Here is a 24,880-nt window from a genome sequence, read left to right on the forward strand (position 1 = left end):
AGTCAAGGCGGGGATTGTGGAGCAATTTAACAGAACTTTAACATTTAAGAAATGGTGGTATTTTACAACCCGCAACACCTTTCACTACATCTTTGTGTTACTGGTGTTTCTAAAGAGTTACAACCAAACCTTTTACAGAACTGTCCATGCCAGGCCTGTTGATGTTAAACCCTCAAATTCTCTGAAGGTACAGAAAAAGGTTTATGCAGACAGTTTAAAAATAAACCAGACTGTAGCCCCTTTTAGAAAAGGAGACCACATGAGACTATGAAAAACCAAATGAGTGTTTTGAAAAAGGTTATGAACAAACATTTACTGATGAAATATTCATGGTGGATGAAGCCTTAACCAAGGGACAGAAGCATGTATAAGGTTAAAAGCTCACAAGGGTTAGGCAGTTATTGGTTCCTTTTCCCCTGAAGAATTACAAAGTGTTAACCCCAAGCAGGACAGGATTTACTGGGTTGAAAAATGTCTAAGTGTGAGAGGAAAGTGGAGAAGAAATGGGTTTCTGATTAAGTGGTTGGGGTGGCCTGATAAATTTAACAACTGGATGGAAGCCTCTCAACTCTACGACATTTAGACATGAAAGAAAATCATTACCGCTACAAGGTGAAAAATGAGCAACAGGGGCTTTTATATCACTTTGCCCAGCAATACCAGCTCTGGCTTTTTTCCACAAAATACCAGTTTAAACTTTACACTACAGCTAGTTAAACCCTTCGATCTCCTGGGAGCTTGGGAGGTGGAGTTAGTAGAAAAACAATACTCACACAGCTGGAGCAACATCACTGATGACACCCCTTTAAAAATCACCTTTGGAGGTAAGAAATGGTGTTTCTTTCTATGCCAAGGCCATTATTCGTCCAGACCTGAATTACTGGATCATATGAACAACACTATGGCTAGTCATCCAGGACTACTTGAGGTGATCATGAGGTATGATCAAATGGTTAGAAAACTTAGAATTAATTTCTCTGATGGCATTTACACAATTGCCATCACTGGAAAGCTAGCCAATATTTTGGGGTTATTCCCCAATCACAGTGTCAAAAAATATCCTCAGCAGACTTTACAAGGCGTTTCAACTCCTCGTATCTATACTTTTCTGCACTCCTGTTATGCTGCATCTCCATCCATGGAAGGAACAATGAATTTGTCACCATCACATATGACAAACTGCATTATATGTGAGTAGCCACATCAACACCGTCAGCAATGGAATAAAAACAGACCAGAACAGATATGTCTTACTTTGTGTTGGCAAGGTGATGATCAAGCTGCACTGGGGCTCCGAGGGAGAGAGGGGATTTTAAAAAACAAAACATAATGGTCACCCTAAAAAAAGTAACGGTCTTCAGAAACTATTACGAAGCCCAAGCTGGATATGTCCTCCCTGGGTAGCATGGGATGCCAGTGATGTATGGGGCTAGCATAGAAGATATATAGCCCATGTAAAAACAGATGATTAAGACATAGCCAAAGATGTGGTAGGCGTTCTTCTCCCAAATTGTTATCGGTAAGGTGGGTAGTCCAGCTGTGCAGAAACAATTATGTCTGATGTATGTTAAAAGAAGAAGGCTTAAAAAGAAAGAAATTTGCCATACCTGCAATTTATGGGTCCCCCAAAACCCATTAAAAGAGAGAAAAGGAAACTGCCCTGCTTAACTTTTTTTATAGCTGGGAATGGAATAGATGGCCCTGGAGGACAGAAAACAACAGAATTGGTTGGTGAGAACCAAGGGTTTGTGACTTGTGAGGCAGGTGAACATGATGTCACAGAATAGGAAGAGAAAGCTGTTGAGGCATCTACACAGTGACCTGTTTTTTCCAGAAAAACTTGATGAATGGCATAGATGTGAAAATTAAACAACACGCAGTAAAGACACTTTCTGCATAATGAGCGATGACTCAACCAAATGCTTTAAACCACAGGTTGTAGCTGTATCCTTTTTGCTAACTGTCAATGCTATATACCCCATGGTCCAGATAGGATGAAAGTATTCAGCATCCCTGCAGGCAGCTGTATCAATAACCAGGAGAATCTGTTCTTGGGGCAGTTACCCAACCTGGTTGTCATTGGGTTTCTAGATAATGATGCCATCAGCTTTTTTAACTATTAGTATTAACCAGTCCCTTAAAATTGTTTCCCACTTACTCCCCAATACCCTAAAATCTCTATTCTTACCACCAAATTGTTTTTCCCACAACATTGGGCACTCCTGTTCGTACCCCTAATCTGGGTGCCTCTCAAACCACACATAGCCCTACTTACACCCCTTTTTACTCCCTTGTCTCTGTACGGTCTTGATACCCACACCTATTCACTTTTGTTCAGAGCTACAGGCTATCTTTTGAAAAAAAAATTAGTTTCATCCAGAATCGTATCCTAAACCATCTATCTTCAAAGCATCAGAATCCTCACAAAGAGCTCCAACAAATTGGTCACTATCCCTGAAGAGAGACTATATTTCACCAACAGTTGTTGTAGTGTTTGAACTTTCAGTCCTCGGTTGTTTTTTTATTCACATCCCCTAGAGCATATGCTTTTGTGAATCTTTGTATTTTCACTCACAGCTTTCTCAGGGCTGGCTGTGGTGTCAGCCACTGAGGAACTGGACCTGTGTTTGCATTGTTGTTTTGGTGTTTTTTAGCCGATTCTTTGTTTTGTCCTTTTGGTTTGATTCATCTGAGTGTTGGACTGTCCTGACTCTCTGGTTAAGTTCTTCTATTGCTTTGCAGTGGTCTTATTAGAGCAGATTCCCAGCTTTTTTGCGGTTCTTGTCATGGTGGTATCTCTGGAGCTTTGTCTGTGTCATAACCAGGAGAGTTGCTCAAGTCTGATTAGGAAACAGACATTCCAATTTAGTATTAAATACCCACTTTAAACAATTCACAAATATATTAACTCCTTTCCTCTCTGTAGAAGCAGCAAAGAATCCTGTGGCACCTTATAGACTAACAGAAGTTTTGCAGCATGAGCTTTCGTGGGTGAATACCCACTTCTTCGGATGCAAGCAGTGGAAATTTCCAGGGACAGGTGTGTATATATAAGCAAGCAAGAAGCAAGCTAGAGATAACGAGGTTTCCTCTCTCTTTATCACCCACACACAATGACACACCTATTTATTTGCTTAAAACAAAACTGTGCAAACAACCAAACAAATGATCAAAATATATTTAATAATGTTCAGCCATCTGTCAGCTGGTAATGCTGGAGAATTTTCATCCTCTGATGGTACTTTCTTTTTAGCTTATTAACTCCAAGGTCTAAGAATCTCTCTTCATTTGACCACCCTGTGGATGACAAATGATGGCCTTGTTACAAAACATATGAAACAGTCTTGTAAAATTTAAAAATAAAATACTATGGTATTTTTTGCTGTTCAAAAATCACATAAAAGGCATTGCTTTACAAAATCTATTTCAGGCTGTAAAACACACACACATACATTTTGGGTTATTTCTACTAATGGTGTTTCTCCAACAGAGAGAGAGACAGACGTTTTTAACTGCAGTACATTTCACGGAGCATCCATGATCAAAAGCATTCCAACAATTCCCCCATACATTTTTTCTCCACAAAAGTAGAAAAAGCTCACTTACTTTACACACTTTTCATTATTACCCCTTGTAAGGGGTTGTTCACCACACACATGCCTGGAAAGGGTTAGTGTAGGCTAAGAAGGGGGCTAATTAACCAAACAGACCACAACTGAGAGAAATCAGGTGGCTAAGCAATCCCCTGACTGAGGGAGGGAGCTCAACTGGGGAGAAACAAGCAGGGTTGGATTTATAAAGGCAGGAAGCTGATAGAGGGGAGTGCTGGGAAAGTCTGCAGTCCTTCTGTGGGAGAAGGGAGGTGCATTTGGGCTGGAAAACCCAGAGGGGGGGGAAAGCCAGGAAGGTAGGACAGGGCTCAGGGAATGGCAGTAAGTTCTAAGAGGGAACAGACCTTGACTACTGGTTATAGGGTCCCTAAGCTGGAACCTGGAGTAGAGGGTGGGCCCTGGTTCCCCTGCCAGCCACTGAGGGAGAAACACTATGAGGCAGCGAATGGGAAGACTGCCTAGGATTGCTGGTGAAGAAAGATTTTCCAACCCCAGAAGGGGAAATGGGTTACCTGGCCGGAGGGCCGAGTCACAAAGAGGCAGCATCAGTTCATGGAGCAAGAGAGGGGCTACAGACTGGCAGACGGAAATGGAGTGACAGAGTGCGATTGTGGGAAGGAGTGTAGATGGGGCAAGCTATTCCCTACAGTGACCAGGAGGAGGCACCATCTTAGCAGTGAATGGAGCACTCCATCACACTGCTAAAACTAGATAAAGCCCAAGTGTTTTATACTAGAGAGAAAACATTAAAGCCAAGTGTAATATCAATACATTGCTCCAGCCCGTGCAAAAGCAACCCACACACATATCTGGACCCTTTTTGGGAAAACACACATTTTTCCAGAGGATAAATATATACCATGTACAACTAAAATACGCAAACTAGGCCATAAACCAACATTTTAACCCTTTTTTAAACACACACACACATACATGTTAGCAATATTTCAGAAATTTACTTTCAAATGAGATAAAGAACCAATGGTGGATGTTTCCTCTGTTTTCCTCTATAGGCTTAATGAGCAAGTAAAATTTTATTTAGTATTATTCTCCAAATGCTTAATTTACTGTGTTTACACAAACCCCATCACAGCCTGTTTAAAACAAGATTTGTCAGAAACACATGCATAGTAAAGGAATTTTACCTAGCCTTGGTGAGCAACAGCTTGCAGTTGTTGGTTCCACACTAAAACGATCACACTAAAGACATGTATCATTATTAGTAAGGCTATACAAAGAGAAAAAAGTATATTTTTTCAGAGCTATAAAATAAACAGTATATCTCTTACAGTCCAGTAGCCATTATCTCCAAAATGTTTTCTGTTATGTTAAAATAAAAAAAAAGAGAAGAAGAGGAAGCACTGTTTTTTATCCCTGTCTACCTTTTTGTTTCAATCAAATGTCTATATTTAGCTGGTTGTTACAGCTCTTAATTAATAAGACAGACGAATTTTATGGATCCCTCCCAGCATTCCCTTTTGTGGTCTGTGGGTGAAAAACTGTCTACACAACAGGGCTGTTTTTGGTTAATTTTTTAGTTAAAATATATTTTTTCTATTGCAATTAAAAACAGAACACTGCTTAGCCTTTTTACAGTATTAAGCAATAAATCACCATCCATAACAACCCCAAATGTTACTGTACCCCCACTGCTGGCTGAGGACTTGTAGCTGGCAATGAATGTCTTAGGGTTTTTTTCATTTTAAACATGTTTCTTTTGTGCTTAAAATGTTGGTTTGTTTTTAAATAAAAATGGACATAGCACCACCACAGTAAACAGACCTCAATTACCCTTAGCTTTTAACTGTGGTCAGGAGAAATTTGTTCTTACAACTAGGGCTGTCAATTAATTGCAGTTAACTCATGTGATTAACTCAAAAAATTAATCGTGATTAAAAAAATTAATCACAATTAATTGCACTTGTAATAATAGAATACCAATTGAAATTTATTAAATATTTTTGGATGTTTTTCTACATTTTCAATATTGATTTCAATTACAACACAGAATACAAAGTGCACAGTACTCACTTTATATTATTATTTTTATTACAAATACTTGCACTGCAAAAATGATAAACAAAAGAAATAGTATTTTTCAATTCACCTCATACAATTGCTGAAGCGCAATCTCTTCATCATGAAAGTGTAACTTACAAATGCAGATTTTTTTGGTTACATAACTGCACACAAAAACAAAACAGTGTAAAACTTTAGACCTACAAGTCCACTCAGTCCTACTTCTTATTCTTCCAATTGCTAAGACAAACAAGTTTGTTTACATTGATGGAAGATACTGCTGCCTGCTTGTTATTTACAGTGTCACCTGAAAGTGAGAACATGTGTTTGTATTGCACTTTTGTAACTCGTGTTGCAAGGTATTTACATGCTAAACATTCACATGCCCCTTCATGCTTCGGCCACCATTCCAGATGACGAGATTCCAAGCTGATGATGCTCGTTAAAAAAATAATGCATCAATTACATTTGTGACTGTACGCCTTGGGGGAGAATTGTAAGTCTCCTGCTCTGTTTTACCCACATTCTGCATATATTTCATGTTATAGCAGTCTTAGATGATGACCCAACACATGTTGTTCATTTTAAGAACACTTTCACAGCAGATTTGACAAAATGCAAAGAAGCTACCAATGTGAGACTTCTAAAAATAGCTACAGCACTCGACCCCAGGTTTAAGAATCTGCCTTTCAAAATCTGAGAGGGATGAGGTGTGGAGCATGTTTTTAGAAGTCTTAAAAGAGCAACACACTGGTGCGGAAACTGCAGAACTCACACCACCAAAAAAGAAAATCAACCTTCTACTGGTGGCATCTGACTCAGTTGATGACATTGAACATGCGTCAGTCCACACTGCTTACAAGTAGAACCCGTCATTAGCATGGAAGCATGTCCTCTGGAATGGTGGTTGAAGCATGAAGGGACATATGAATCTTTAGCGCATCTGGCACATAAATATCTTGCAAGACCAGCTGAACAGTGCCATGTGAATACTTGTTCTCACTTTCAGGTGACATTGTAAAGAAGAAGCAGGAAGCATTATCTCCTGCAAATTATAACCGACCTTGTTTGTCTGAGTGATTGGCTGACCAAGAAACAGGACAGAGTGGATTTGTAGGCTCTAAAGTTTTACATTGTTTTATTTTTAAATACAGGGGTTTTTTTTACATAATTCTACATTTGTAAGTTCAACTTTCATGATAAAGATATTGCACAACAGTACTTGTATGAGATGAATTGAAAAATACAGTTTTGTTTTTTACAGTGTAAATATTTGTAATAAAAATAAAGTGAACACTGTATACTTCGTATTCTGTGTTGTAAATGAAATTGATATATTTGTGTGATGTTGTGCAGTCTATATGGTTTTATAAAAATTTAATAATAAGTGAATATAATGTAACTGAGATATGCTTCATGCAAAAAGTCTCTTGTAAGGTATTGTTACAAAGTTTATAGTCTACTGAGTGTAATCATCCTATTTGTAGAAATGTATCACTCTTGTATCTGAAACTAGAAATATGAAATGTAACTCTGAAGGCCTATTGTAATTATGTAAAGTGTGGGCCATTAATGGTGGTTTGGAATCTTGATGACTCTCATTAACTAGGACCATTGGCTGCAGATGGGTGTGTTTTACCTGTAAGTCTTCCTGTATACCTGTGTGCTAGCAAGTGGGTAATGAAGTCTTGCAGTGACATGTGTTCATGTCACCTGAACTGGAATCCATCTTTAACCGGGTGTCTTTCCATTGAGAAGGAGGGGGTGGGAACTCAGAGAGGGACAAAAGGATTCCCGCCTTATGCAAAAGATATATAAAGGGGTGGAAGAGAACAAAGTGGGAGAGGAGCCATCATGAAGAATCCCCTGGCCACCACCTGAGCTGGAACAAGAGCTGTGCCCAGGCCTGGAAGGTGTCCAGTCTGAGAAAAAAAAACTTACTGAAGCATCTCTGAGGGTGAGATTATCTGTATTCAGTTTGATTAGACATAGATTTGAGCATTTGATTTTATTTTGCTTGGTGACTTACTTTGTTCTGTCTGTTACTACTTGGAACCACTTAAATCCTACTTTCTGTATTTAATAACATCACTTTTTACTTATTAATTAACTCAGAGTATGTATTAATACCTGGGGGAGCAAACAGCTGTGCATATCTCTCTATCAGTGTTTAGAGGGTGAACAATTTATGAGTTTACCCTGCATAAGCTTTATATGGGGCAAAACGCATTTATTTGGGCTTAGATCCCATTGGGAGTTGGGCATCTGAGTGCTAAAGACAAGAACACTTCTGTGAGCTGTTTTCAGGTAAACCTGCAGCTTTGGGGCAAGTAATTCAGACCCTGGGTCTTTGGAGCAGACGGGAGTGTCTGGCTCAGCAAGACAGGGTGCTGGAGTCCTGAGCTGGCAGGGGAAACAGGAGCAGAGGTAGTCTTGGCACATCAGCTGGCAGCTCCCAAGGGGGTTTCTGTGATCCAACACGTCACAATTTGAAAATGTAATAAACATCCAAAATATTTAAAATAAATGGTATTCTATTGTTAACAGTGCGGTTAATCACAATTAATTTTTTTAATCACTTGAGAGCCCTACTTACAACATGTTCTTATTTTTATAAACATGCAGGAGGTTTGTGGCACCCTCCAACTTTTCAAATTTGAGGTAGAATGGGGTTTACTTTTGAAAATAAACTATTTTAAAACTTCCATGACTTTTTTTGAATTGTCAGATAGTTTGAACAATAAACCATTTTAAACATTTTTTATTTAATTTAATATTAAACAAGTCTCAGCCCCTGTCTGTGAGTGTTACCTTGATTGCCCAAATCTAAACTTTCATCAAATTGAATTGGCAATATTATTTAGCCACGACAAGGTATAATATTAAGTTTTCGACTAGACCGTCTGGTTGAAAAGGGAAACTGGCAGTGTCCAATCAGCACAGCTGACTGGACACTAAAAGTCCAGTTACCTGCAGAAATTGGCCTCTGCCACCATGTGGCAGGAAGAGCATCAGCTGCTGCTGGAGCCTGGAGGAGCAGCTCAGTGTAGGAGCTGCTGCTCTTCCCGTCCTACAACCTGACAGAGAGAACTGGCTGGCTCCTGGATCAGGCTCCAAAGTAGGTACTGGTGCCATTGGGGGTGGTGGAAAGGGGAATAATCTGTCTGCTCTGCCCCACTATGCCCTGATTTCCCCAGCCCCTCACTCAGGGAACCCCCACCCTGCTAAATTTGACCTAAAGTCATAGTGTAGACCAGGCCTTAGATAGTTCTATGCCTAGTGACATCCTTAAAGCCATATATCCATCCTCAACTTTACCCTGTGTCCTCTTCAATAACTTCTCTCCAGGATGGGCAAAAACAACTAGTGGCTGATACATCTGTATTCTCTGATCTAATGCTGTCCAGGATCTTCAGGGTCTCTACAAACCCAGCTGTTTGCAGAGACCATTAAATACCCATTTTAGATTTATGCAGCCACAGTTGGTTCCTCTGCTCCCACAGCCACAGACCCCTTGACATTTTATACCTTGCATACATGTGACTCATCTTTGCAGTTCAAATACTTAAAAGGAGACTCCCCAGCATCCCCCTTCATGGGATCAGACTAGGGGTGGGCATCATGCTCATCAGATGGTCTCACGGTCACCTGAGTTTCCTGGTCAGCTGCCAGAGTTTCCAGCAGCAGGTGAGTCAGAGGGCTCCCCGTGACCCCGTCCCCCTTCCTGAGAACTGTTGCTCAAGTAGCACTCTTCTTGCAGGTGCCCTAGTACCTCTGGAGCTAAAACAATTCCACAGTTCTCATACAGGTATTGAAGGGGGTCCATATTTCCTCTCTGTGTTTCTATGATTTCTGAAGATGAGTTCTTTGTGCATGCACCCCCTTGTATATAGATAGCAAGTGTGACTATATTTAGGTAATGCAGCAACCTAGAATATAAATAACTGTGTTATTAGGAGACTGACACTGTACTTGAAATAACTTTGAGTAGTTCAGTTTATCTTCAGTACAGTGAACATTATAGTACAGCACATGATTATTGATAAAGGCATTAGTGAGGATATCACTATTTTTATGCTAAACTAGTGACAGGAGAAAGCTGTAAAATTACTTTATCATCACCTAATTTAGATAAGACCATTTATTGTTCACTCCATGTATCTGAACTTCTGTCAAGGGTGAAGCATTCTAAATTAAAATAGATAGGAATATACCGCCAATGATATCAAATGTTCCGTAATTCTTTCAAACTGACATTTTATCGTTTGAACGTCACATGTCAGAGCTGTCACCTAGGCTATCTGCCATGTTAAAATGTTTTACTGTGTTTCTCATTACCTTCTTAATTCACGAACAACCAAGGAGATATCAGACTATAAAAGTGTCTCTGGTCCAGGACTGAATATCTCCAGTTCTTGATCTAATACTAAATAAATACTAATACTTGGTCTAATACTAAATAAATGGGTAGAAGAAAGGAAACATTTCCTGATACTTAATGTTACAAATCAATGTAAGTCCCAGCAGTCACAAATTAATGGTCAGAGTTCAAGTGAAGCAGTCACAGTTGCTTGATAAATGTAATTTATCAAATAGTCCCATGATTTATCACATTTATTATTAAACAAGTATAAAGTATACACACATTATAGTATGTGGCCAAGTTGAATGCCTAAAATTATGCATCTAAATCCTTATATAGGCACTCAAATAAGTGGACTTATTTTCAAAAGTGCTCGGATTTTCATAATCTCCCACCGATTTAAAGGAATAACTCATAAAGTAAAGACAGTACACTGATGAAGCCTAACAGGGATTCTCTGTCAGAGTTTCTGCAACTGATTCCTGTTTCCATGTGAGAAAGTCTGTCAGAGTCAACACCAACATGTGTTGCCCGCCACAGCTCATCCACCAAATTGTCACTAGTTTTTGGTATTCTGTAGCCAAACAGCAGCTGTGTTGACATGCTTAACACTGCAATATAATGCATGCCACGTACCAGCAAATAGTGCCATCCTCTATGAGACAAAAACATTTTCTAATTTCCCCTTTCTCCCATATAGTTTAGTCACAATCTGTAGGAAGAAAACCATTTTCTATCTCTATTTTGGCCCTCTCTGGCAACTAACATTTCCGAAGCTAAGACAAAATGATTTGTCTGTTAGGACATGGATTTTATTCATGCACATTGTTGCGACTTACGTATCTGATTCTGCTGTCACTTTACACTGATGCTACACAGTTACAGCTCCATTCACCTCAATGGCTCCATCATTCCATCCAGTGTGACAGCTGAACTCACTCCCATCTATTTGGAGATGCCTATCTGGGACTGAAGTGCCAGTTTGAGTCATAAGAGTGCAGGTTTGTTTTTAAAAGATGTCCCACATGGGAGCTGAAATACAAGTTTTTGACAGGGTTTCCTTTATAGGCCACCACATTCATTAACGAATTGAAAAGAACTATTTGTGTGAGTTCATAAGAATACAATATTAAGAACATTTTCCAAAAATGTTGCTATGCAATTTAAAGGTCTTTCCTGACCTCATTTATGCCCTGTTTTATGGATTTTTGCATGATTTAAGTGAACAATTAGTGTCATTTGTCTCCTTTAAATTAGAAAATATAATTAACCATGTGTGTATCTATATATAGTGTTGCTAGAATTTTTAATTGGGAAAAAAAAGGACAGATAGTCTAATTATTAAAGGAATGGACTGGGACTCAAGATTCATTTCCTGGATTTACTTCCTGGCTCTGCCACAGCCTTCCTGTGTGGCCTTGGGTAAGTCACTGAATCTCTCTGGGCCTGATCCAAAGTTCACTGAAATCAATGGGAAGTTTTCCATTGAATTTAAAGGGCCTTGGACCAGGCTGTCTGTGCCTTAGTTCTGTCTGTAAAATGGGGACAATAATGTTTTACTACCTAACAGGAATGTTGCGAGGATAAATTCATTAAGGCTTGTGAGATGCTCAGAAATGATGGTGTTATAGGGCGGGGTGTATAATTACCTAGAGATAATGAAGGCCCAGCCGGATGCTGCAGGTAAACAAACCATCCCAGCCTGCCAGTGGATTTCCCTGATGGGCCGTGTGCCAAAGGTTGCCGATCCTTGTGCTATTGTAATCTTTGTAAAAAGTATGCCTTTTAAGGTATCATTTGAAAATTCAATTTGCTGGTCATTACTGTCCTGATAAAATGCGTGTGGTGACATTTTATGTGAAGTTTTAAGATTCCCCTGTATGATGTTAACACATGTTTCAAAACACACATTTTTGCCTGTCCATAGTGAGTTTGGCAAACATGTCTGTCCTAAACAAAGGAATGTGTGCTCTGTTTGATATGCATTTAAACAGTAAACAGAATCATCAAGCAAGAAGGGAAACAAAGGAAGCTCAAACAGGTGAGAAAAAGGCAGCAGGTAACATCCTTCCACATAGATTCTTTGTCTTCTGGTACCCAACTGGAAATTTTTTTCAAGAGTGTGATTTGAGCCTATAAAAAGGAGGTACAAACACCCCACTGGATCACTCTTGCTCTTCCTAACCATTGCATTCGCTACACCTCACGCAACAAAGGACTTTGGGAGAAGATGTCCTGACCTAAGAAGTTTGGCCATTAAGACTGCTGAAAACATGTGGTGAGAAAACTTTGCTTGGAATTTAACATAATTTGTTAAATTGCATTTTAACTTTATTTTTCTTGTGACCATTTCTGACTTTGATGCCTCATTATTTGTACTCATTTCAAATCTCTTTGTAGTTAATAAATTTTATTGTTTTATCTAATCCAGCATGTTTAAATTGAAGTGTTTGGGAAAATCCATTTGGGGTGGCAAGTTGTGTGCATTATTTCTACTAAAGAAATAATGGAGTTAATATAACTTGCATTTCCCAGGAGAGGGCTGGGTAGTATAGGACACACATTTCTGAGAGAAAATCTAAGACTGGGGGAGTGTTGGGGTCACCTGCAATATAACCAAGACAGGTGAGAGATAGAGCATAACCCAAGTGCAGCTGGCAGGCTGTAGTTACACATACATACTCAGGATGTGGCTTGTATGCTGGAAGGCTGTTTGTGAGCAGCCCAGGTGGGAGTCCCTTAAGCAAGGCATTGTAAGGCAGGGATGACACAGCTGCTCATTAGTCTGGATTGTACCCTGGTCTGTCACACCTTCTCCAATTTTTAATCTAACAGATTAAAGATTTGTTCCTAAATATTTTCAAGATGCAACGTCTATTTTAGAGCCAGTTTAAGTTTTCAGCACAACATGTATAGACGCAAATAAACAATGCTCCTGAAAAATTATGGTGTTGAGGTTTTTAAAACTTCTAGAAACTCATGTAATTCAAAACAATTTGACTCTTCATCTACATTCTCCCTTGACTGACATCCACACAAAGTATGTATAGAAGTGTAATAAGCAACACAGATTAATTTTTAAGAGAACCTTACAGGCACAGAAAATGTTATCTTTCACCCTAAACTGACAAGACAGACCAATAGAACGCACTGTAGCCACAGCTCAATCTCTTGCCCTTTCATTTCAAATCATATACATTTAAGTAGCTCTGTATTAAAATGAGTGCAAGTGTGACAGATGCCTAAGGTCACAGGATGCTTCCCTTTTTAAATGCCTTTGTAAATATCTCTCTTTAAATTATCTTGATTAAAAGTAACTTAAATACCACAGTACTGGACAAAAATGCTGGACCACACAACTTTAAACTGTAGTGCTTTGGAGCATTACTACAGATTCCTTAGGATTTATCATTCAGCTTCCTTATTTCAGTTTGAGATAGGCCTGAGTTGTACAATGCAGATCCAAAATCTGAACTTTATTCAAACTTCTCCAGAACTGAAGGGTGTTAGGATCTGGTTTTCCAGATCAAGGGCATCCCTAATTATAACACTCCAAACAGCACCCATCAGCACACTCATGGTGCCATCTATATGTGCTTTACCTGAGGAGGAGTTTGATGGAGATCTCTATGTTGTAGACCAATACAAAGTGAGGCCAGCTGAAAGAAGCATATATAAAAGTGTGTGTTACATATTTTGTTACAAATAAATGATATAGAGTCTTGCAGGGCCTTTGCCAAAGAAGCTTCAGAGTGTAGAAAGCTGTGATTACAAGATCTGATTACTGAATAGTTGTGGTTTACTTTTATTAGATCTCCTTTGAGAATTATCACTGCTTACCGATATAGTTTAAAACCAAACTTGTGTTTCTAGTACTTCAAAAGCCACCATGAAAATTCCATGTTTAGTTGGAGGTAATCCAAGATGGGAGCAATAGATGGATGTTTGGGAGTTTGCAAATTCTGCAGTGGGAAATCTTGTAGGATCCCTGGTTTCCAAATGTAGGCACAATCTGTCCTAATCTAATTAACCAGAGAGAATTGGAAAGATAAAATCAAAATGTCCTTCAGACCAGGTATGGGACTTTTCCAATAAATGGCCAATTTGCTTAATTCCAAATACAATGGTCAGGTCAAGCCCAGATGTGAAGGAGTCTGATGATCTGCATTTCTGCCACCTCTTTTCATATTTAAAATAGTAGATTCAGACTTTTATCAAATGTCTATGTTTGAGAAGGAGGTTGTGTCACAGCTGGCTGAAGCAAAATGGAAAATTGTGGAAGTAAAATCATGGGCGACATCAGAGTAGAATTCAGAATTTTGTCTTTTTTAAAAGAACTGCACTCTGTCTAGCCAGCTCAGTGTCAATCAAATGAATTTTAAGAATTTTTGGTTTTGTCAAAATTTTGTAACAGGCCACATGCTGGAGTAACAAATACGCTGTTAAAAGTGTGTTGTTACATAAGAACATAACATAAGAACATAAGAATGGCCGTGTCAGACCAAAGGTCCATCTAGCCCAGTATCTGTCTACCGACAGTGGCCAATGCCAGGTGCCCCAGAGGGAGTGAACCTAACAGGCAATGATCAAGTGATCTCTCTCCTGCCATCTATCTCCATCCTCTGACGAACAGAGGCTAGGGACACCATTCTTACCCATCCTAGCTAATAGCCATTTATGGACTTAGCCACCATGAATTTATCCAGTCCCCTTTTAAACATTGTTATAGTCCTAGCACATACGAAAGAGAAGCATACCTAACTAACTAATGGACTGGGCATTTTGTGACTGAGTTCAAATTACAGAATTACAGTGCTTACATTTCAAACTATGTGAGGGTCTTTTATGACTGAGGAATATATATATTTATGCTATGAATCACATATTATGTATAGGTTTTTTTCCTAAAGCCTTTGGGTGAAATTTGCATAAGCACTCAGAATTGGCCTAACTCTGTTCCTGCTGATGTCATCGACTCTAGAAAAATATAAATCATCCTATCCATTCTCCACCTGATCACACAGCCTATCAGCAAAGGAGATCTGCTCCCCAGGCACCCAATCATTTCAAAGGCAGAGGCTGCAGGATGACTCATCTTCTACCACCGCTGCTGTAGGTGGGAGGAACAACTAGCAGGAAGGAGAGTCACCTAGAGGAACCTTTACAAAGTATAGGGAAGACAGCAAGACTAGATCAAGAGGTATTGGACCAGGTGTGAAGGTGGAAGGATTGCAATTCAGAGGGGGAGGTACAGGGAACAGTATGGAAATAGTGGTGGATTTGAGGAGATGCGCGATAGAGTATTGACTCAGAGAATGTCACATGTTTCACCCAATGAACAGGAAATTTTCCAAGGAAAACCTCTTAAAATTTGCCAGCAAATCACTACTATCGATCTATCTATCTATCTATCTATCTAATCTGAGTCTTAACCTATTCCTTCTATCTGTCCATCTGTCTCTATTTATTTATACCATCTTTCCTCATAAACTTTTATTTGGATGATAGCCTGGAATATGAACGTTCTCCATTTATCATTTTATTGTGCAATTGTTTTTTCATTTAAATGTTTAATATATCGAGGTGCATTATTGCTAATAAATTGCAAAGTCTGGCAGTCATTACATACCATCATGTCCATCAATAGAAAGCATAAACTTACTGTCCTTCTGCAACTCACAGTTAAGTATAAGAGGAAACAAAGTGCAGTTGATAGATTAAGCATATAATGCACGGGCCTTAAGGCTTTTAGTCTCAAGAGATGCCACATTTCAATGTCACAACCAGGATGTAATATTAGTAAACAAAGTTTCAGTCTGTCAGACGGGCATGTTAGATTGAACATAAGGCATATTAAATACATTTGCAATAAGCAAATCGCTGTTGCCTGTGGACTGCAAGAGCTACAGTAGTTGTTCTCGGATTTTATAACACTTGAGCTACTTACTACAAGATCCAGTAATAAGATTTTATTTGTGAGGGAGGCTCCAGGCTACTCAAGCCTATGCAAGCTTTTTTAATAGAAAAGAATGTTCTAGGGCAATTCATGGGCAAAAGAACACAGAAGAAAAGAATATCTACCCCCACTTCCTCTCCCCACCCCAAATTGTGTTATTTCTTATATTCAAAAGCTTTGTCCTATAGCTGTGTGAGTAACTGGTTTTTCTGGTTTGGTGGATGACCCAAAAAAGAAAATAGGAAAACAAAAACTAATTTGGGGTTGAATAAAATGTTTTGTTTGACCTGAAAATAAATGTTTTGTGTTTGAGGGTTTTTTTACAATCTTTTTTAAAAAAAAATGAAATAAAATTCTAAATGAAAAGACATTTCAAACGGAAAAATCAAAATGTTTTTTTGAAATGTAGAAACTAAACATTTTGATTTTTTCTGTTTTTTTTAACCAAAACAATTCAGTGAATTTGACATGAATTTGCAAAATGTTTAGATAGACCCAAATCTGCATTTTTGGCAAAAAAACAACAATCCCCACAATGTTTTGGGTGAAATCCCCCCCCCCCAGTTCTAAGTAGTTCATGAAGGAACAGAGAGCAGGATCTTCTGTGCTCAGGACTTTCTCAATCCCAGGCTGCACTTGTGGAGATAAGCCATTTTAACGCTGAAAGTGATAAATCAATGGAACAAGGAGGAGAGCTTACAGACAAATCAGTTAGTGGGAGGAGGAACACATTTCTTAGGGTATGTCTACACTACAAGACTATTTCGAATCAACTTAATTCGAATTTGTGGAATCGACCTTATGAAGTCGAAGTTGTGTATCCACACTAAATACACTAGTTCGACTGTGCGAGTCCACAGTAACGGGGCCAGCGTCGACTTTGGAAGCGGTGCACTGTGGGAAGCTATCCCACAGTTCCCGCACTCCCCGCTGCCCATTGGAATTCTGGGATTTCCCCCCAATGCATGCTGGGGGGAAAAATGTGTCGAGGGTGGTTTTGGGTAACTGTCATCATTGAACCGTCAATCACACCCTCCCTCACTCCCTCCCTCCCTGAAAGCGCCTGCGGGCAATCTGTTCGTGCACTTTTCTGCTCAGTGACAGCGCGGGCGCCACAGCACTTTGAGCACGGATCCCGCTGCAGTTATGGCCGTTGTCAACTCCTCGCACCTTATCGTCCACCTCTTCCACAGTCAGCTGCTGAGAAATAGGGCTACTTTTCAATGGTGCTGCGAGCACTGGTGGACCATGGGGAATGTTTTACCAACATCAACGTCGGGTGGCCAGGCAAAGTTCATGACGTGCGTGTTTTCAGGAACTATGGTCTGTTTAGACGCCTGCAGGAAGGTAGTTTCTTCCCGGACCACAAAATAAGTCTTGGGGATGTGCAGCTGCCTATAGTGATCGTCGGGGACCCAGCCTACCCGCTAATGCCCTGGCTCGTGAAGCCCTATGCACAGCGACAAGGAACTCTTCAAGTACCAGCGAGCAGCGAGCAGCGTGACCTGTGACTGTTCAGTTTCTTTACAGAGAAGCTGAACCTGCCCCTGTTTCTTTACCAAGTGACTGTTGACTAGCATCTGCAGTTACATACCCCGCCCACCCCGCTTCCCCAACTTCCAACACACGTTTAAAAATAAAATACATGTTCCACTGTAACTTTAAAAAGGTTTCTTTATTGATGACTTTGCGTTACAGGGTTGAAACTGGGACACGGACTGTGCTGGGTAGGGTGTGCAGTGATGTAAAGACCGCCTGTAAACTCGAGGAATGACAGGCTCCTGCTCCCAGAGCGGTCTGCAGTGCCGGACTGGATGTTTCAACGGAGTCTGCCATCCCTCCTTTTTGGGACTCTGTGTGCGGTGGCTATGTGGCCTTTTGGCGGGGGAGGACGGATACAGATTCCTATGCTGCGTGGCTCTGTGGTCCAGGACAGGGACCGTTGCATGAGATCTGTAACCCCCCTCCCCCGCTACAAAGTCATGTACCCCCCCACCCACACAGAACCTGCAAACCACCTCCCATACCGACCAGGGTGCGTACTGACTGCAGTGTGTGTGTGTGACCTGCTGCTGATCCTGCCCCCATGTCTGTACCCTGGTAAAGGTGATTGTCCTGTCAAATTACCAACCCCCTTCCCCCCCTTCAAACACAGTCTCCTCTAAAAGAACATGACGGAAACAGTAATTAACAGAAAAGTATTTTTTATTATCAACTAGACAGTTAGGGGATGAAACTGGGATGGGGGCTTGGGTGAGGCGGGAAGGAAAGGACTTCTCAAAATTTAGGGTATGAGAGTTTTTGGGTACTTGAGCACTCTGCTGGGGTGCAGTGACAGTTTACACGGCCTCTGGCGCCCCTCCTTCTGGTTATTTTGGGTGAGGGGGGTATGGGACTTTGTGGCGGGGGAGGGTGGTTGCAGATACACTGCAGGGGGGCTCTGTCCTCCTGCCTGAGGTCCTGCAGAACATGCACAAGGCGCAGGAGCATGTCCGTTTGCTCCCTCATTAGTCCAAGCAGCGTTTGAGTCGCCTGCTTGTCTTCCTCACGCCACCTCTCCTCCCCTTCGCTGTGTGAGCGCTGGTACAGAGAGAGGGTCTCCCTCCACTGGCTCTGCTGGTCCGCCTCGTCTCGGGAGCACCCCATAAGTTCAGCGAACATCTCGTCCCCTGTCTTTTTCTTTCGCCGCCTAATCTTTGCCAGCCTCTGTGAGGGGGGTGCTGTGGCGGGTCTGGAGACAGTCAAAGCTGTGTGATGGGAAAAAGGGAGTGAATTCCTTGCAAAGATAATTTTTTGCGAACAATGAACACAGTCTAGTTTGTCTCTGTGAATTCTGGGTTGAGATCCCAGTGCCTGATGGGGCAAAAACCATTTTCGCGGGTGGTTCTGGGTAAATGTCGTCAGTCATCCCTTCCTCCGGGAAAGCAACAGCAGACAATCATTTCAAGCCCGTTTTCCCTGGATTGCCCTGGCAGATGCCACAGCGTGGAAACCATGGAGCCTGTTTTGCCTTTTGGGCCTGTCACCGTATGTGTACTAGATGCCGCTGACAGAGGCAGTCCAGGAGCGCTACACAGCAGCATGCTTTTGCTTTTGCATGATAGCAGAGATGGTTACCAGCCATATTGTACCATCTACCATACCATAAATTGGTAATAAGATGGGCATGGTTACCAGTCCTTTTGCACTGCACCATTTGCTGCTGTCATAAGTGCCCCTGGCTGCTCTTAGCCAGGGGCGCAAAAGCCAAAATTGGGAATGACTCCCTGAGTCAATCCCTCCTTTTTGGTATCTAAAAATAGAATCAGTCCTCCCTAGAATATGGGCAAGTGTACTAGAGAACCACTGTATCAGAGAACCAGAGAGCACAGCTGCTCTGTGTCAGATCCTGCATAGATTATGAGCTGTATGCTATTCACAGGGGGTGCTCCTGCAACAACCCCACCTGTTCATTCCATTCTTCCCCCAGCCTTCCTGGGCTACCATAGCATTGTCCCCCCGCTTGTGTGATGAAGTAATAAAGAATGCAGGAATAAGACACAGTGACTTGTTAGTGAGAAATGAGTGGAAGGCAGCCTCCAGTTGCTATGATAGTCCAGATAGGACATTAAGGAGTGTGGAGGAGAGGAGCCCAGCATCCTGCTGCTAGTCCAGGGGCAATTGAATCTTTTCTTTACACATGAAGGGTGGGGGCTGATGAAGCTCAGCCCCCTGTTGCTATGATGACGATGGTTATCAGCCATACTGTACCATCTACCACGAAAAATTAGGACCAGGCGCCCTTGATTGACCTTACCGATGCTAGTCGGCATGGTTACCAGTCCTTTTGCACTGCCCCATGTGCCAATAGGCTGATGATGAGGATGGGTACCAGTCATTTTGTACCATCAGCCATCCATAGCGTGGGGGGAGCAAGGATGTTGGTGTTGAGTGCTGCACCATCGCATCTATCTGCAGCATTCAGTAAAGATAGGGTGACATGTAAAAGAGTCAAGAGAGGATTGTTTTCCCTTTCACTTCTGGGGGTGGGTGGGGGGCTGCGTAAATTGCCTAGCTATGCCCTGACCCACCGCGGACACTGTTTTTGACCCTAGAAGCATTTGGAGCTCAGCCAAGAATGCAAATGCTTTTCGGAGACAGCAGGAACTGTGGGATACCTTGCGTCCTCAGTCCCCCCTCCCTCCATGAGCGTCCATTTGAATCTTTGGCTTTCCATTATGCTCGTCACGCAGCAGCGTGCTGAGTCTCTGCTATGCCGTCTGTCCGGAGTTTTTTGAAAAATACTTTGGACCAGGCGTAACATTACAGTAATTCCCCTAATTAGACGAAGGAGTCTCTGAGCGAGATCACCCTGAGGACGGTCACTGAAGGAGATAGAGAGCGCATGCTGCGTGAAAGACAGCACAAACCAGGGGCCTATGCAGCCGTGCTCGGGGAGGCAATGCTCCCTGAGTACCTCATGAAAGCCTCGCGCGGAAAAGTGTGCTACCACGGAGCACCCAATAAGGCAGCTCTCCCCAGGAACCTCCTGCGGAGGCTTTTCGATTACCTCCAGGAGAGCTTCGTGGAGATCTCCCAGGAGGATTTCTGTTCTATCCCCATATATAGAGAGACCTCCTTTTCACATACTTCAGATTCCTGTTATATTAAGAATAAAAGTTTACATGGTTAAAGCACTTACCGACTGCTCCTTCCCCTGATTCAGGATCCGGGTTAATGGCCGGGGACGGTTGGTAGGGGATCTCCGTGACGGTGATGAAGAGATCCTGGCTGTCGGGGAAACCAGCGTTGTAAGCGCTGTCGCCTGCCTCGTCCTCCACAAACCCTTCCTCATCTTCCCCGTCCGCGAACATCGCCGAGGAACTGGCCGTTGACACTGTCCCATCGTCAGAGTCCATGGTCACTGGTGGGGCAGTGGTGGCAGTCTCCATAGCGTCCGTTTGCCGCTTTGATTTTTTGAGAGCCTTGTCTGGGGTCCTTGATTTTCACGCGGCGCTGCGTTGCATCCCGGCTGTATCCTCTGTCTCTCATGGCTTTGGAGACCTTCCTGTAGGTCTTTGCATTCCATTTTTTGGAGCGCAGCTCCGAAAGCACAGACTCCTCGCCCCACGCACCGATCAGATCCAAGAGTTCCCGGTCAGTCTATGCTGGGTCCCTCTTTCTATTCAGAGATTACATGAACTCCTCTGCTGGAGAGATCTGCATCGCTGCCGGTGCTGCTGAGCTCGCCCTGATGTCCAACCACGAAATGAGATTCTAACTGTCCAGACAGGAAAAGGAATTCAAATTTTCCCGGGACTTTTCCTGTGTGGCTGGTCAGAGCATCCAAGCTCGGACTGCTGTCCAGAGCGTCAATAGAGTGGTGCAGTGTGGGATAGCTCCCAGAGCTAGTAAGTTCGATTTGCATCCACACCTAGCCTAATTCGACATAGCCATGTCGAATTTAGCGCTACTCCCCTCGTCGGGGTGGAGTACCAAATTCGAACTAAAGAGCCCTCTAGGTCGAATTAAATGGCTTCCTGGTGTGGACAGGTGCACGGTTAATTCAAATTAACGCTGCTAAATTCGAATTAAAGTCCTAGTGTGGACCAGGCCTTAGAAGACACCACAAACTCGCATAGGGGAATTCTGATTTTGAAAATGAGACATCCATGTTGAAGATAGTACCTAGCAACTACATTTGCCCTTCAAGGAGACAGCCCAGGAGTTGGGCCGTGTTGCAGAGAGCGGGTGAAGAGGGTGGGGCCAGGAGGGGCCAGGAGGTGTGTGGAAAAGCAGATAATGGTTTCTATGGAAGAATTGTATGGGAAAGAAGGGCCATGGGATCTACCGGCAAGCTTAGAAAGTTTCAAAGCATTATAGCATCCAAACTTTTGTCTGAACTGAACCCAAGCTCTGAACCTTCTGAGGTAGGCTCATTGATATCACACACAAACCAGTGCTTTAAACCAAGGCTACAATAAATTAGAACTCTCTTAGACAAAAATACTGATCTGTATGGTTTGATTGTTAAAGCTACATTGAATTACTTTATCTTATGCTCTTCTCAAATTGGTAGGCATTGGATGACATCTTTACATTTAAATTGTGCTGATTAGCCAGTTTTACCTTAATAACACTATGATAGTGACCGCCTTATCTTGCCCTTTAATTTTAAAATTAATTAAGTAATCATTTATCCTGGTCTCTTTCTGTGTTCTGCCCAATTACTTTAGTGCTGAATGGTACTTTGCATTTTTGCTGGTCCATTAGTCCCATATCGTGCTCTTTCTGGACTTCTCTGCTCAACTAAGGGATAATTAAATAGTGTCTTTTAGCATCTTTATAACCTTGGCACATAAATTTGCTTTTCCAAATAGTTTAGCCTGATAGATAAATGTCACTTGGCCAGATGAATTGCTCTTCCCTTTGTTATTGTTTTGGACATCTGAAACACTGCCATATATGCCAGATAAGAATCCAGTCTTTATTATCATTAATTCATATCTTCACATGGGTCTGATTCTGGACTCCTTTTTCTGGAAAAAAATTCTCATTGAAGTAATATGGAGAGGAGCTATCACTTCTGTCTCTGTGATGTGATTGCCTCTGCACAGACAACACAAAGTTAAGCATTGGGCTGAAAATGAATAAGAAAAAAAATTGACAGCCTATTTCACCATTAGAGATGTGACAAGCTGAACAGTTCTCTATGGACTTAAAGCTATTTTCAAGATACTCTCATTATTAGGAGCCAGCCTCTTTCTGCTTTCTTGGGCAGTTTCACAAGCTCACTGTTATTTGCCCTTTATGGTCTGAAGGAAAGGCAAATTTTCAAGCTTGATGGCAGAGTATTCTTTACATTGGGAATTTTGGTTTTATCTTAAGAATGGTGGGGGCAGTGAAAAAGAAAGCTTTGGTGAACAAAGAAGAAACTATTTACTTTTATAGTGCTTTCTTTTTCCTTGGAGAATTTTTTCCTTTCAGTTTAATTGACTTCTTCCTAGTTCATAAGCAAGGAGAGCCATTAGAAACAGAGAATATCTGTTTGTAAGGGAGGTGATTCTGACACACAGCAGGGACAGAGTTTAGGAATTTTAAAGACAAAGAATAACCAATTCATTCAGCCCCAATGTGAATCATATGTCATTTTTTATTATTATTAGATATGCTGTTAAATTTATTCCTTAATACGTACAAGCAATGTGACTGAGATATAATTGCCTTATGTTTCCTGATTTTTCCAGGCCAGAACCTCAGGCTGGTATAAATGCCTATAGCTCCATTAGCTTCATTGCTGATCTACTCCAGCTGAGGATCTGGCCCTCTATTTAATTCTCCATCCTAACTTGGTTAAACATGGGCTTTTGCAATGAGTATCTTTGTTTCTGTTTGTAATGGAAATATAGTGCGGTAGTGCTCAGACACTTAAATAAATACACATGGAATTGTTTAAGAAAGCATCCGATATAAGGTAGTTTGAGAAAAGTCTGAACAAAAAATAGTGCTAATGTTTGTGTGCAAAATACAGCTAAAGAGACACATTTTATCTGAAGTCAAATAGCATATTTATTTCATAGACTGATAGGAAGAAATCCTGATCTCATTGAAGTTAATGGCAAAACTCTTACTGACTTCAATGGGAAAAGGATTTCACCTATAGATTTCAATGCCAGCAAATAGTCAGGAGCATTAGAATTATCTAGTTTGACCTCCTGCATAGCATAGGCCACAGAATTTCATTAAGTGCTTCCTGCATTAAGCCCAGAACTTCTGATAGAGCTACAGTATATCTTTAGAAAGATACATAGCCAATCTTGATTAAAAGACCTTATGTGATGGAGGATCCATCAATGCACGATATGAATATTGTTAGATTGGACACTTCAGTGAGCAGTGTGCATCATATAAGGGGCAGCATGTAATCCACAAAACATGTTGGGCCTGTTTTAATACCATTGTAGAAGAAGAAAAACACCTCCACCAACTTTAATATTGCTGCACAATGGGACCAGCAAATCTGACCATCACCCTATTAGCCCACTGTCTAAACATTCCAGATTTTTCACATTCTGTACGATGCATTGCAGATTAGGACCTGTACAGATTTCAAGAGGAAGGTTTGACACAGTCCCATTGGTCTTCCCTAAAGTACACTTGTCTTTAAAAGGCGACTGCGGAAAAAGGTAAGCTTTATAGGATTTCATGTTTATTGCACCTCAATAATTCAGGATCCAATTTATTAAATTACAACTGCTATACATGCAATTCAACCTAGGAGCTGGGAATCAATCTGGGTTCTTTTTCTCTCATCCATCATCACATGTATCAGTAAAAAAAAAAAAAAATTCTATGGGCCAAATAAGGCTTTTGGTGACATCTGTGCAACCCCATTGCCTCAATGGGTTTGTGCAAGTATAAAGGATTAGAACTTAAGAAGCTAATTTGTTGATGAAGCACAAAGAGGAGAAGAAACCTGCTAGATTTCCCTCAGCTGTGCTAGATCAGAAAAGCTAACAGGAGCGAGAAGCAGCTAAAAACTTATTTTTATTTCTAAAGCCAACAGGTATTACTCTGAACACAAACAAAGGGAGTACATCTGATATGTAAGCATATACTATTTCACAGAGTAGAAACAGAGTTCAGGAACCAGATTCAAAGCCTGTTGAAGTCACTGGGAAAACTTCCATTGACTTCAGAAGGATTTAGTTCACAGCATAGGTGGGAGTAAGGCATATTTTGATTGTCATTCATCCCTAGTGATATATCTACTCTCTTCTGCTGCAGACATAAAGATGGCAGGTTCCTGCTGCTAATAATAATGTTAGGCACATGGAACTGTCATACAGATTCAGAACAGTAACTTATCAGCCAATTCTTAACTAATGCTCTGAAACATGAGTGTTTATGTCCTGTCTACTTTTTTACTCTAATTGTGGCTATTCTCATCAT

The 24,880-nt window shown here is 41.2% G+C and overlaps 1 long non-coding RNA gene across 1 annotated transcript in view; it reads right to left on the reverse strand.

Moving 5' to 3' along the window:
* Positions 1–2,558: 2,558 nt before the first annotated feature.
* The window catches only part of LOC123362783, a 33,607-nt gene continuing 11,285 nt past the window's right edge, over positions 2,559–24,880 (reverse strand). The window contains exon 3 of the long non-coding RNA XR_006576571.1: positions 2,559–2,840. This is a non-coding gene — a long non-coding RNA (uncharacterized LOC123362783). The remainder of the gene's footprint in view (positions 2,841–24,880) is intronic.

Source organism: Mauremys mutica, chromosome 2, assembly GCF_020497125.1.
Source record: "Mauremys mutica isolate MM-2020 ecotype Southern chromosome 2, ASM2049712v1, whole genome shotgun sequence".
Classification (NCBI taxonomy): Eukaryota; Metazoa; Chordata; order Testudines; family Geoemydidae; genus Mauremys; species Mauremys mutica.